General features: G+C 40.3%; 1 protein-coding gene and 1 pseudogene across 15 annotated transcripts in view; one reads left to right on the plus strand and one right to left on the minus strand.

Moving 5' to 3' along the window:
- Positions 1–1,167: 1,167 nt before the first annotated feature.
- The window catches only part of Ube3a (ubiquitin protein ligase E3A), a 113,328-nt gene continuing 99,784 nt past the window's right edge, over positions 1,168–14,711 (plus strand). For 6 of the 15 annotated variants that reach the window (XR_010047759.1, XM_063249539.1, XM_063249542.1 and 3 more), the window contains exon 1: positions 1,701–2,091. The gene's annotated coding sequence lies outside the window, so the exon portion shown is untranslated. Of the gene's footprint in view, positions 1,351–1,696; positions 2,092–14,711 lie in introns of those variants that run through there. The other 9 variants (XM_063249531.1, XM_063249534.1, XM_063249532.1 and 6 more) reach the window with 4 other exon arrangements.
- On the minus strand, positions 8,279–9,036 carry LOC100730786 (small ribosomal subunit protein uS5-like; annotated as a pseudogene).

Here is a 14,711-nt window from a genome sequence, read left to right on the forward strand (position 1 = left end):
GTAATTTGTACCAACAAACATTTCTAAATTTGAAATGGATAAATCAAAAAAGAGTGAGCTCCTTAACCAAGTTTAACCCTAGTGTCACTTGTCAGAAGTTAGCATTAATGAACGAAAAAGGACGGTAGGTAATTTTTCCAGATTTCTAGTAGGAATTGGGTTCCCCTTGATTTTAGTAAAGAACTGGAGAGACTTTATGACATCTAACAGCAATATTGTTTCTCTTGGTCTCTTTAATCATTTTAGAAGCCATAGATTTTGGTTCATTTTGATACTTCTACTATAAAACTACATTTCATTTATTCAGTCTGTTTCCAGTTAGAAGTCGAATGGTTTAAAACTCTCTCCACTGGTTTGCTCGTATTCTAATAAAGTCTCATAAGTTTTCATCCTCACTTTTCTTTTAATAACTTGCAAAGATACACCCTTAAAGCATTATTATTCTGACTAGTTCTTTCCATGAGCTTTAATAGTAAAGCTCCCAGATGTGAACCTCTATTGAGGGAGAAATGAAAATATTTTAAAAATACTGCAAAATCAGATATGGGTTAACACTGTCATTTGCCTTCAGCTTTCCTAGAACTTCAATTCTCTTGCTTCTGTTGTACAGTTGGTTGATTTTTTGGAGTTGGCTATGGGTGCTGCTGTACCCCAGCCTTTGGAAAGCAGGCGTGCCGGTTATAAAGTGCATGTCTATGCGTCGCTCCCGATGGGAACAATGTGAAGATGGGGTGACCGGTGTGTCACTCGGTGTTTTAAGGGCTTCTCCGCACACTGGCAAACCATAAAAGCCATGACTTGTCAGGGATCGCAACTCGGCCAGCAAGCGTTGGACGCACCAGAACCTCCTTTTAATAAAACGGCCACCCTGGTGTGGAGCACGATGACGCAGGGCTCTGAATGGGTTCAGCTGTCATGCGGATCAAAATTAGCCCGAGTCGGCGGCGCGGCCCTTCTCCCGCGCCTGCCTGCGCCGCCCGCCGCGGGGCCGCTCCTCCGCGCCCGGGCCAGGGCTGCAGCGTTCTGCGTGGGCAGCAGGCCTCGGCCGATGACCTTGGGCTCGGAAAGCTGGCCGCACGCTCGGGTCACCGTGCCCTGGTTCCCGGGGCAGCGCTGCGCAGCAGCTAGCGGTCAGGTCGGCTGCTGGACCGAGGGCTTCCGCGCCGCCCGGGCTTGAACCCATGCACGCGGCCTCGGCCGGCACCCGGAGCCGACCCGCCCCCCAGTGAAAGCGGAGGCGGTTTTCAGCAGGGTGGGCCACGGGTACGCTTCGGTCCTCCTGGGAGTGTTGGGGGCTTGCGAGGCGTCCCTGGTTCCTTCTGCTTGGCCACACACTGCCCAGGCCGAAAGGTGAGTGCGCGCCCCTTGCCCACTTCCAAGATGGCGGCCACCCTGCCGGGCCGGCGGCGCCGCGGGCTCCCTGGTCCCCTTCCCACCCGCCCCTGCGCCGGCGGCGACGGAAAGCGGGAGGGGGCCAGGGTCGCTCGGCGGGGGCGGGGCCGAGCGCAGCGCCCTCCCGCGTACGCCCCGCCCCGCCTGGCGTCCTCTGCTCTCGGCCCGGAGCCTCCGCCCGGATGGGCGGTGCGCGCTGCCTGCCGGGATTGTCGGCCCGCCCAGCCAGTCCTCCCGTCTTGCGCCGCGGTCGCGAGATCCGTGTTTCTCCCAAGATGGTGGCGCTGGGTTCGGGGTGACTCCAGGAGACGACAGGGCCCTCTCCCCCTCGGCCGAGACCGCGACACGCCACCCCGCGCTCGCTCGTGCGCCCTGCCGCCGCGCAGCCATCCGCCGCCGGCTTGGCTTCGCCTCCGCCGACCTTCGGCGACTCCTCGCGTCGCCCGCGGCCTGCAGCCCCTGCCAGGCGGGCTCCGCAGCCCCTCGGCGCGCACGACAGCGGCGGCTGGCGACGAGCGCCGGGTTCTCGGCGGCCCAGGCGCGCCGCGTCCCGGCCCCGGCTCCCGGAGAAGGCGCGGGTCCCGTATGAGCCCCGGCGGTGGCGGCAGCGACCGGGAAAGGGGCGGTGGCGGGCGGAGGCGGCGGGCGAGGGCGACTACGACCCGAGAGGCCGCATCCCAGGCGCGGGGGCGACGACAGGTCAGTGTCGCTGGGACGGGCCCGGCGGGCGCGCTTCCTCCGCCTCGCCCTTCGCCCCCGCCGCTCCCGGGCGGCCCTGCCGGGTGGGCGCCTTCCTTCCCGCCCGCCGGAGCGAAGTCGGGGCCGGGCCCTTGAGCGGGCCCAGGTGGCCGCGCTTTAACTGTCAGCCCGGCCCGGCGCGCAGGGGCTTGGTTACCCGAGGGCACCCGAGTGGACCTGGGCGGGGTGTGCACGCGGGGCGCCGAGATTGGGCCTCGACCGAGCCGGGGTCGCCGAGCCAGCCGAAGCCCGGGGCGGGGAAGGGGCAGATCCTTCAGAGGCATCTTTGAGGTTGCTGGTTATCTGGGGGAAGACATATTTAGACTAGTGCTTAGTGGGTTGGGGTTTTTGGGGGTGGATTGATGGAGAGGGAGGGCGAGTGGAGTGGTGTGTCAAGCTCAGGGATTGTGTTTGCAGATTACTCGTGCTGCTGGTCACCGGGACTCTGGAGTTAACGTGAGTTACTGGGTTTGCCAGAGACTGCTCTTTTAAATTTAGATGCACGACTGCAAGTAGTGCCCCTCCTCTTCAACTCTAAAAGGGAAAGGACCCTTTGCTCTTCTTGGTGGGGAGGCTTTTGTTGGTAGAGCCAGAGCTGAATGTACCAAGTGCGTTAGCGCTTAAACGAAAAGCAAGGTTTTTAATGCATTGGTTCATTTAGAAGCCTCAAAAGGTAATTGAGTCTTAATTTTTTTTTATGATTTCCTGTGAGCGTGTCAAAATAGAAATAGTACAAAGTCTGATTATATCTATTAAGTAGCTACCGTGCTTTTCAAATGTAAACTACATAGCATATGGGATCTATGGTTTAATCTTCACTCATGAAAGAATATGGCTATGATCCATAATTTTGAGTCACTCCACTACTTTTAGTATTGAGAAAAACAGTAGATTATTCTGTAATTTTTTGTTTTTTGTTTTTTTTTTTTGCAGAAGGAACAGGATTTGAAATGATCTAAAGTTTAAGGAATACAGATGTTAAAAAAGTTACAAACTCATGCAGGTGCCCGATAAATCCTGTTGAATAAATATAGTAACTAGGATGAAAAGTTGAGATTATTTGGTAAATCATAAATTTAGAATTTATGAGACATGAAAAGAAAATTGTCTTGGAAAGGCTAGTAGGCCTAGCTTTGGAATTAGTACATGCTTTTAAATCTAAAATACCGCATTTTAAATGAAATGAATACAATACTAATGCTGCTGCTAATAAATCCTAAAGATGACCTTCTTAGATTTAGATGCCTTTAAACATGTCATTCTGACCAAAACCAGAAAACGAAGTTGACCACAAAATAAGAGATAGCGTCAAGAAATAATATACAGTCTTTGGATATTTATAGACATATACAGAGGCAACAGCAAAAATACAAAGAATTAATTAGAATGCAAGTTATGGAAGTCTTATTGTGTCAATATTTTACTAGCATTAGTGTGCTCAGTAGTACACAGATTATCTTATTTGGACATTGTCCCCACCCCCTGGGAGTTAAACTTTATACACAGATACAGAGTAACTGTGTGTTGATTTCTTTTTCAGAGGTTTTGGAGGCTGCTTTTATTATCTTAAGTCTTCCCTTTTTCATAGCTAAAAGTCTGTCCTGTGAAGAAAACATTTTCTCATCCTCCTTGTTCACTACGTTTAATAGGATTCATTGGGTGCTGACAATGTCTTTGACTTACAATAATCAATTTTATTTCTTAAACTTTAGAGCATTTCGGTTCAGTCACCTTCACTGTACAAAAATTTTATAATTATTTCTCTCAGTGTTGTAATCAGGGCTTTACCTAAAAACTAAGTTTTCCTGTTTTCCTGCCCAAGCTCTTGAAATGGTGTTTCCAAATGTATGTTTTCTTAAATGATGACTGTTTATATATTCCAATCATGTTTATTTACTTGTACTGAATAGACTAAATATAGAAACATATTAAATGAATATGCAGGTATTAAAATTAGTTTTGTGATTTTTGTGAATGAAAATAAATTTTCAGAAGTAGTCTTTAAGTAGTGTGTGAGCCATAAAGTTGTATAAAAAAGATACTAGTTGTTCTTTTCATTAGAGTTCAGGGCAACAGTTTTGGCTGGTTTTTGAGTTTCCCCATCACTGGCCAATATAAAGATAATGTAATCAGGGCTGTCATGTTATGTGCAGTGGAAGTAGTTTTTGTAATTAGCCTGTTTTAAATTTTCATGTGCTGCAGTTTTATTATCTGTGAAACAGGATGGTGAAATTACCTCAGATGTGTGAGGATGAAGGTATGTAAAATTCCTAATATACTGTATAGGCACTCGGGATCACCTTAGAAATCATCTTGGTCCCCTTGTTTTCCTGTGTAGCTTTCAAGCACCTTGTATGTAGTGGCCTGCACTTTCTGCTTTATATTTCTTTTGTTTTGTTTTTTATTGTGAACTTCCTCTTAAAGGACAAGGACTGCTAATGTTTACCAAGGAGTTTGATACCATATGTCCTACTCTGGGCAGTTATACAAAATACCCGAGACTGGGTAGCTTATAGAAAGAAAAAAAGAAAAGAAAATTTAACAGATACTTTTTTATGGTTCTGGAGGCTGAGAAGTTAAAGATCAGGGTGCTGGCAAAGTTGTGGGTGTCTGTTGAGGGTCCACTTTCTTCTTGGTTCCCTTTTTATTGTAACCTCGCGTGGTGGGAGAGTAGAGGCCTCTCTGTTGGCCTTGTTTATCAGGGCAAATTCTTCCTAAAGCTGCATCTCCTGGAAGGGGTTGGGAGTTAGGTTTTCAACACAGGAATTTTGTTTTTTATTTTTTTTTTTGGTCTTTTTCCTTTTTATCGGTACCAGGGATCGAACTCATGACTGCCTGCTTGCAAGGCAGGCGCTTATGCCGCTGAGCTAAATCCCCAGCCCCTCAACACAGGAATTTTGATTGGACATATTCAGACCACAGCGTTGGAGTATGCTTGAATTTATTTTCAGGAAATTAGCAAAAGATCAGCCAACACTTACTGGGTATTTACTGCAGCTACTATGAGTTAAGCCAGGTTACCTGGGACAAAAAAAAAAAGCACACTGCCTGTCATCTGGAAGCTGGTTCCCATAACACCGCTTTCTGTGTCACACAGTAGTGTTTCAGTGCTTCCCGTCTTAGGCAGGAAGTAGGTAGGAAGCTTCCCACCACCTCTGCGCAGGCATTTTACTGTGTACTGCAGGGCTGATAGAAGGGAGCCTTCACACCCTGCCACCAGTGGACCACCTTTGTTTCTTGTGATAAGGGAAGTGAAGTAAAATTACACTAAGTAGGAATAATTGATGTTAATCTTCCAGAAATTTATATCCAGAGATAAAGTGTTTGAAATAAAGTTGCTATATAAACTCCTTATATGGAAAATAAAGTGATTTACTAATAAGGACACAGAAAATTTCTTTGGCAGCTTTCATTTTCATTTAATCTTAAAATGCTTTGATCTAAGTTATCAAACCAGTACATTCTAGTTAGTACGGATAATAATTTGGAAAGCTCATACTGAGAATGAAGTAAAGTTAGTGGTTTTCTTAACACTGCTCTTTGCACATCAGATTTATCTAGAAGTCAATTGTTAGTGTTGATTCTAATATTTGTGACTGACTGCCTTAAAATTTACATTTACGTGCTTCAGAGTTTCAACAGTTTCAGTGAACAAAGGCTCCAGGACAGTTGAGATGGAGGAGGGAGCACACTAATTTGGGATCAGAACATCTTGGGCTCATCTGTCTGCCCTAGCTTCCTAGTTGGTCAGGTATAGCAGGTCAGTTAGCTTTTTGTGTCTTTGTTCTGTCTAATGAAGATGATACTTGCTTTGTGTGAGAGGATTATCCTTTTCAAATGTGATTTTTGATTTGCTTTCAAAAAAAGTACACAGTATAAATTGCGCAAAATGACCTTATAACTAACTCAGTGATTTGAGCATGAAAACAGATCGATTTGTAGTAGACAGGTAATTGGAACCTTGGTAAATTTTTATGCCTCTCTCTGTTGACATTTTAAATCATCATTTTTAGAAATACTGTTTTTCTGAAATTTACGTTCTATGAATGTGATTTTAAATTTGTTAACTACATATAAACAGTAGATGCTAGTTGTACTTCATGTTATTGATACAAATTCCTTTTGTAATTTGTTCAGCTTAACCTCTTGTGATAATTGATGAATGACAAACAAATCATAAAATTTAACCATTTAAATTATAAGATTTAAATAGAAAAGCTTTTAGAGGACAGAACCATACAGCAGCTCTGAACAAGAATTTACTATAAGGCATTGCATCTGTATCGTGTATGAGAGTTGTGTAAGAGATTTTGTTTATTGAAGTCAGCATCTGTATTGTAAGCAAAAGCAGCTAAGTTGTATGTCAGCCTTCAACACTTCTTACACAACTAGGATAAAAACCTTTTGCTTGGATGGGGTGTAAGCCTGTTCTTCTTAGCTGCTCTGTATTTTTTGGCCTTCTGTACCTTCAGGATATTCTTTTTGCCAGTTAACAAGTCGTGTTGCACAGGAATTTCAAAGCTGTCGGCTCAGTATATCCATGCAGGTTCTTTTCATGTGATAACTTTTGTTTCTTGTCCAAAAGAATGGCCTGTCCATTTCAAGCTACTATTGGAGTATCTACAACCCTCAAGTTTCATTACTTTCTTGCACTCTGTAGCTTCCTGTCTGAAATGCATTGTTTTCTTCTTTGTTGATACTTTAAGCACTGCAGCTACCACTATAGGAGTTGTTTTTTCATATTTCTAACAAATACTTCCCTGTTAGCAAGTGTTAAGCAAAATGCTGTTATTTGGAAGAGAAAGACTGAAAATGCCCAGCGGTGTTTTATGCATAAAGCTAATGAGCCATAGAAGGAAATAAGGGTTATTTCCAGCTTTTTAATAATTTTAGTACTTTCTTCTTGAGAATTTTATTTATTGTGCCTCTGCGTGTGTGTGTGTACCAGCTTTGCTAATCATGCAGTGTACTATAAATAATGCTACTTAAAGTTAAATATTTTAGTTTTGCTTGGGAGCTAAAAATTGTCTGTTGAGTTCCTGTTGTAGCTGACATTAATTGATAAATCCTATTTTACAGAAGATTAATTGGGTAGCATGTTTCTTTCCTACCATTTTGAAGTGAGCATGACCATGCGTTCAGTGTTGGTTGTGGAAAATATGCCATTTAAGATCCAAATTCAGAGTTTTTAAGAGATGAGAAGGTTCTCTAACTAAGCCTGTTCACTCAGGCAGTGTCCACAGTGCTGTCTCTGTAACCTTAAACAGATGTAAACAGTTGGGATTGGAAAACTGGAAACTAAACAGCTAAAGTGTGCTAAGATAGGAATATACTGTACTTGATAGATGGAAATGTGTCTTGAAATGGATTGTATTATTGAAATATATTGGAGGAATTTAGTTTTAGTTTGTGATAAACTTAAATTGCATTTTAGCTATTTCTACATTTCAGATCATCATGTATAATTATTGCAATTTCAAATAATCTTACAATTGAAAAAGGCTTTATAGTCCTATTTAACGCAGTATGGGATTCTGTTTTTTACCCTTGCCCTGAAAACTCCTCTTAAATCTTTTGGAACAAATGAAAGATAGGAAGGGGTGAACTTAAAAGTAGGTGAATCTCAAGTGGGGAATAGGTGGGAGTTACTTATCTCAAGTGAAAGCCAGTAATGTCTTTATGCCTGGATTGAGGATTCTGAGAAGAGTACAATTTATGTTTGTGTGTGAGTGCACACCCATTATGTGCGTTTTCCCATGGGCATGTTTAGGCATTTGTAAATGCTGGAATGATCTACCTTGTGGTTTATGTAGCCTGTTTACCAATAGTGGGCTCCTGAGCTGTGTATAGTATGGTCAGTAATTTTTCTGGACTTTAGAATAAAAGTAATTTTAAGTAGAAATAAGCAAGACTAGGTGTCAGCATGGACAGTGTGCCAAGGCCTACTGTAGCCTTAATTTATTGCATGTGCTAAATTTGACAAGGCATTCCTAGGAGAAGAGGTGGAGGTGTTCTGTGTTTTCTGTATTGCTAGTTGATGCTAGATTTTAAGAAATTGGGGCCAGTCTCTTCAGTGGTCAAAGTATGATTACCTAAGGTTTTATTTTAGACACTAGTATGTCTAAAATTGCCATTAGTGCAAGAGGATTTATTGCATTTATTTTATAATATTCTTATTAGGGTATCTTTTCTTAGTTTTTTCCTCCAGATTTTGTCCACCTCACTTTTCTTGTGTGAAAACCCAGTGTTGTAACTGCTGCTGAAGCTTGAGTCCTCTGGACAGAGATTCCTTTGTGGGTTTTGACAAGATGGTCAGTGAATTCCTGGTAGGGAGATCTGGTGAACATTGTCACTTTCCAGAGGTCAGGTGTCAGGTAGGGTAGGTCTTGGAGATGGCAGCCAGAGTAGACTTGATGTAGATGTCCAGAGTGGCCAAACGACCCCTGCAGAGATACAACAGTCATCAGTTGCAGCCATCTGCAGCAGCTTCAGGGCATAAATGGCACCAGTGCCTCTGGGGGCAGGTGTCACATGCACCCCACAGATGCACAGCCACAGTGGCCTGTCACCTTACAAGGGGACTGTCTGGCGCTTGCTAATCTTGTTTGCCCAGTAGCCTCCCTGCACCAGAATAGTGGCAGACTTGGCCAGCATGTTGACCCCTTGGATGGCAGTGGCTACCTTCCTGGGGTACTTTGTATTCAGACCAGTTTGACCATTATAGTTCCCAGTGGAGACAGATGCCTTGAACCTGGTCCACTGACAGCACAAGTTTGCTTCTGGATGGGAGTGGTCTTCAGAATTTGATCCTTGAGGGATGAGTCCAGGAAAAAGTCATCTCAGACTTTTGACGGACAGAGGTAAGAGAAATGTTCTCAGGGACTTGATCTTCATGTCCTGGAGCATCCCCTAGCTTGGTGACAGAGTCCACTCCCTGACCCAGCCAACTATGAGCCTCCAGTTGCACCTCCCTTGCTGCACCCACATCATCCTCCATTTGGTGTTTTCCTTGAGGAAGAGGTTTTAGTTCTGGTACAAAGTCATCAGAAGGTTGGGGAAGATGATCTCCAAGGCAGCTTGGCTTTATATGCTAACAACTTTTTAAAACATAGGCATATATTTTAATTATAAACTATTTAATACATATAGATGATAATAGAGCAAGCAAATAATATAAATTATGCTGGTCGAGGGGAAAAGTACAGTTTTACATATCAGCTTGTAGCAACCCCCTCTCTAAGGCCTAGGACCTTCTCTCACCCAGAGAGGACCTTTCACGTTCTTATACTTATGTGTATGTGTATTCATAAAGGGTATGTGGTGTTAAATCTTTTTTTTTTTTTTTTTTGCATGCCTGTCATCAGCTTGCTTTTTTAACTCAGTGTTTTAAGTTTTTCAGAGATTGTTGTTGGTATAAACACCTTGTTTACTTGGCTTTAGTAGTGTCTTGGCTTTACTCCATTGTATGCATGTATCAAATGTATTATACTTCAGGTATTTTTATTGGGAGGATCAGAAGAAGTGAAAGTAGAAGAGGCTTAGTTGTGTTTAGAACAGAAATCTTTATTAGATACAGTACTGCCACATTCTTCTGTAAATGGATTTCCTGCAGAGGCATTTCTGTGTCCAGCATCCTTCATTCATGCTTCAGATTGTCAGATGTTCAAATATTTGGTAATAGGATAAACTGAAATGGTATCCCATTTTATTTTGTATTTGCTTTGTTCTGTTTTTGGTAGAGATAAGAATTTTATTAGTTTATGTGTTTTAAATGCCTCACAAATTAAATATTTTTAAAAGGAAAGAAACACTTGTATAACATTCATGTTGAGAAATATCTAGTAGATTATTTATCTAGCCTTCTTATTTTATAGTGTAGTCAAGGCAAGTTAGAGTAACTTTTAAAATCCTGCTCATTGTGTTACTCTTTTGTGGTGTAGAGTCTCAATTTTTAATGTCAAAATGAGTCTCAATTTTTAATGTCAAAATGAGTCTTGTAAATTGCGCTTTTTAAGAAATACCTTTTTGTGTTGTCTGTTAATAGTTCTGTTTTTTTCCTTTGGTTATTGTTTATTTTTTGTACTTAGGTTTCTTGCTGTGCAGAGCTTTTTAATAAGATGAGATCCCAGTTGTTGATTCTTTTTGATAGTTCTCTGTGATCAGGATTTTATTCATAAAGTCTTTGACTATACCAGTGTCTTCAAGAGTTTTACCTCTCCTGTCTTCCAACAGATTTAATGTTTCTGTTTTAATATTTAGATCTTTGATCCATTCTGAATTTAGTTTAGTGCATAGTGAAATATGTGGGACTAGCCAGGGGTATAGCTCAGCAGCACAGCACTGCCTAGAAAGTGCAAAGTCTTGAGTTCTATTACTGGTACCCACCCCCCAAAAAAGAAATATATGGATCCAGTTTTAATCTTCGGCATGTGCAGAGCCAGTTTCTCCAGGACCATTTATTAAAGAGTGTCTTCCAGTGAATGTTGCACTTAGGTGTTCATCAAGAGACACCTCCAATAAAAAACTAGTAATTCCAACATTCAATACTGAATTCTTCCCACATAATTTTAAAATGTCATTTGTATCATCTCCCATATGTTCATGTCAGATTTTAAGTTCTTTATTCTTTTCCTTGTATTTGCTTTTAAATTTTTTTCATACTAATAGTACATTCTTTAATTTTTAAAAATCAGAATATAATACAAATAAATATTAATAAAGAAAATATTAAAAAATAAACCATGAAAAAAGTTTTTTAACAAAATAGAGAATAACAATAAAGAGTGCACTGTGAACCATAATCTTAACAGAAAGGCCAAAATGTTACTCAGAGTACAAGTCAAAGACAAAAGAGATTTGCTTACAAAGAAGAAACAGATAAAAGCAAACAATTTTCTCTGCAGTGAACTAAGAGAAACTAATAGTATAAAATGAAAACAGTAGCGTATATAGTAAAGTATGTTTAAACAGCGGAATAGAGAATTTGTAAAATTCTTTGGGCTTCTCCCTACTTCCTGTTGTCTGCCGAAGTCTTTGCTGTCTGTCTATGTATCATCCGTCATTTCCTGCAAGACAAACCGCTTATTTCACTTCCTGTTACGTTCTCAGGTTGCATCCATCTGCCTACACATGCCTGAAATATATCTTTCTTCATGTCAGGGTAGTACTCCGTTGTGCATAAATACTGATATCCATAAATACCGTTATCCAGTTATCTGTTAAATTGTTTATTTATAATAGCTTCATAGAAATTTTGAAATTTAGGGGTCCAAGCCTCCCCTTTTATTTATTTTCAGAATTGTCCTGGTTTTTCTTCAACTGTTACTACTCTATAATAATTTAAAATCACTTTACCAAGTTTCTTCAGGGAATGATACAGTGTTGTCCTGTGTATGACATCTTTGTTGTTCAGCATGCTAAGTTCATTTAGGTTCATTCATGTTGGCCATAACGGTACATCATTTCTTTTTGTGGCTCAATAATATTTTATGACTATACTACTCTACATATATTGCTCAGTCGTTAGTAGATATTTCATTTGTTTCTATTTTTTAGACTTTATGAGTAATGTTTCTGTGCACATTCATAGACAAGCTTTTGTGTAAACGTATTTTCTTATCTAGGCATGAAACTGTTGAGTCATAGGTAACTATGTTTAACTTTTGAGCAGTTGCCATAAATTTATAAAGTAGATGCATTATTGTATGGTTTTTATTTGGATTACTTTTCTTGCTGGGTTTTAAGATCCTTTTCCTTGTATATTCTGTGTGTAAGTCCTTTACCAGATGTGTGATTCCATATTTTTCCACCATTTTCCATGGTTATCTTTGCACTTGGGTATAGTTTCATTGAAGCACTCAACTTTATAATTTTGTTGAAGTGCATTTTCTTTTGTTGCTTGTGTTTTTGGTGTCATCGTCTAAGAAAGCATTGCCTAATGCAAGGTCATAAAGGAATCCTTACATTGTAGTCCATTACCTGTTTTGAGTTACTTTTGGTGATACTTGGGATTAGACCTAGTGCTTGATCTAATGCTAGTCAAGCACTCTACCACTGAGCTGTATACCCAGCCCTTCTTATATTTTATTTTGAGACAGGCTGTTGTTAATTTCCCCCGGATGGCCTTGTACTTGGTTGGGATTCTAGGTGGGCACCATCATACCAAGCTTTTTCTAAGCAATCTTTAGAACTGGACTAGGAACTGAGAGGGTTCATAATATGTTATGAGACCTGTTTTCTATTGTGGAAATTAGGTTGCTTTCAGTATTGACTTTTACAAGTAATAACACCTGTTATTTCTGTTCGGTAGATTCCAAAAATATTTATAGGGAGCCTTCTGAAATTCATTCTCTCTCTTTCTCTCTTTTTGTAAATCTGTCCATTGTCCATTGTTCTGTGTTTCCGCATGCTTACACAAATATAATGTCTTTTCTTTATGACTTTTATGATTCTACTTTATAGGTTTAGATTTGTAGATTTAGATACGAGTAAACATTTTTGAATATGGTATGTGGTTTAGACAGAGATTACATTTGGCACAATACTATATATAGTACAAGAATAGTATATTATATCCCTTTTTATTCCACTTGGTAGCCCATTATCTTGACCACATAATGGACCTTTTTCCATTGGTTAAAAAGGTTGCTTCTTTATATATTATATAAATTTTGAAAAAAAATCGTTTGTTGAAATTTATATTCAATAAAATGTGTCCATTTTTAAAATATATTGACAAATATGTATACTGTAGCTACCACCAGAACTGTGATACAGAATATTTGAATTGTCTCTAAAAGTTCATGCATGTCTTTCTGAAGTCATTCCCTTTCTTGGCTCTAGAATGATACTTACCTGCTTGTTAGTTCTTATTTGTTTTAGAATTGGATATAAATGGAGTCATATAGTTCATACCTTTTTTTGTTTTGTTTTCTTTTAGTTTTTACGATTTAGCTACATATTTTGTGTTCATTAATTTTGTTTTTTTGGAACAATATATCTAGACCACAATTTTTTTGATTATGTATTTATTTTGATGTGGACTGTTCTTAATTTTAGGCTGCTGTGAAAAGAAATTCTTTGTGTGTATGCCTTTATATGAACATGTTTTCAGTTTCCTAGAACACCTTAATTTAGAATTGATGGGTTACATGGTAAGTTTGTATTACCTATTAAGGAACTGCTAAATTATGTTCCAAATGATTGTTCAGTTTTGTATTCTAACCAGTGTATTAGAGCATTCCATTCCCTTCAAAGTCTTGTACACATTTGGTACTCTCAGTCTTCAGTTGTAGACATTCTGAGAGATGACATATCCCTTGACTTTTCTGATGGTTGGTTTTGGTTGTGATAAAATGTATACGTCAGACATACTGTTGTAACTGTTTCTAAATGTGCAGTGACAGAATGTGCATTCATGGGATTGTGCACCCAGCATGACTGTCCATCCCTGAAATTTTGTTGTCTTTCTAAACTGACACTTGGCACACACTGAATAATAACTCTGCCTTACTGCCTTTCCCTAGTGTAGATAACCCCTTTCTCGACTTCTTCAGCTACCTTACAGAACTGGAGCCACGTATTGGTACTTGAGTCCAATTTATTTCCCTTAGCCTAAGGACCTCAAGGTTCATCTATGTTGTAATGTGCTAGAATTTAACTCTTTAAGGTTAAATAATATTCTCTGTGTGTTGCATTTTAGCTCCTTATAATTGAGAAATTCAGGTTGTTTTTACTTTGTGGCTGTGTGAAAAATGGCCACTATGAACACTGGTATACAAAAGTATTTGAGTCCCTGCTTTCAGGTCTTTGGTTGAATACTATGTGTAGAGTTGATAAGCCATATGATAATTCTCTATTTATTGTTTTTAAGGCACTACCACAGTTTTCTGCATTGGTTATACCATTTTACATCTGCCAGCAGTACAGGAGCATGGTACTTCATGTCCTCATTAAAATTTACTTTGACGCCCTCTCCCCGTGGATATATGAAACATCAAAAAAATTGCCATTCTAATGGATATGAAGTCTTAATTTACATTTTTCTAGTGACTGAGACTGCTGTGACATTTCCTTTTGTGCATGTTAAGTGTTGCACTCAGTTTCATTCAGAGGAGTATGCCCTTTGTCAGACAGACACATGTATTTCTTTATGGATACATGTATTCCTTTGCCATGTAACTGATTTTCTGGCTCATAGTTTTATTAGTCAGACAGTAGCATTGAAATCTCCAATACTCCAAATCTCCAAAACTGCAATATTGAATTTGTTATGCACTTCTGTTTCATATCTTGTAAAGCCATGTTATTAGGTATATTGATACTTAGAAATATTAAGTCTCGAAAGATGATGGATAGATAACAGCTGCCTACAGAGGCTCCCTGAGATAGTCAACTTAGAGTTCAACATAATACAGCATGGGGAGCCCTGAACAAAGGGAGATGAATTCTCTTGTCCCAAGAAGAAACTAAGGTGAGAAGGACCAATCAGGCATACAGTCCTGGTGCTGTTATTATTGGAACAGCTAAAGGTTCAGTGCTCCCACTGCAACAGATGACTTGCTGAGCCATCTGAGGTCCCG

This window comes from Cavia porcellus, unplaced genomic scaffold (genome assembly GCF_034190915.1).
Source record: "Cavia porcellus strain 051 isolate PalLab524CR breed Dunkin Hartley unplaced genomic scaffold, mCavPor4.1 scaffold_6, whole genome shotgun sequence".
Lineage (NCBI taxonomy): Eukaryota > Metazoa > Chordata > Mammalia > Rodentia > Caviidae > Cavia > Cavia porcellus.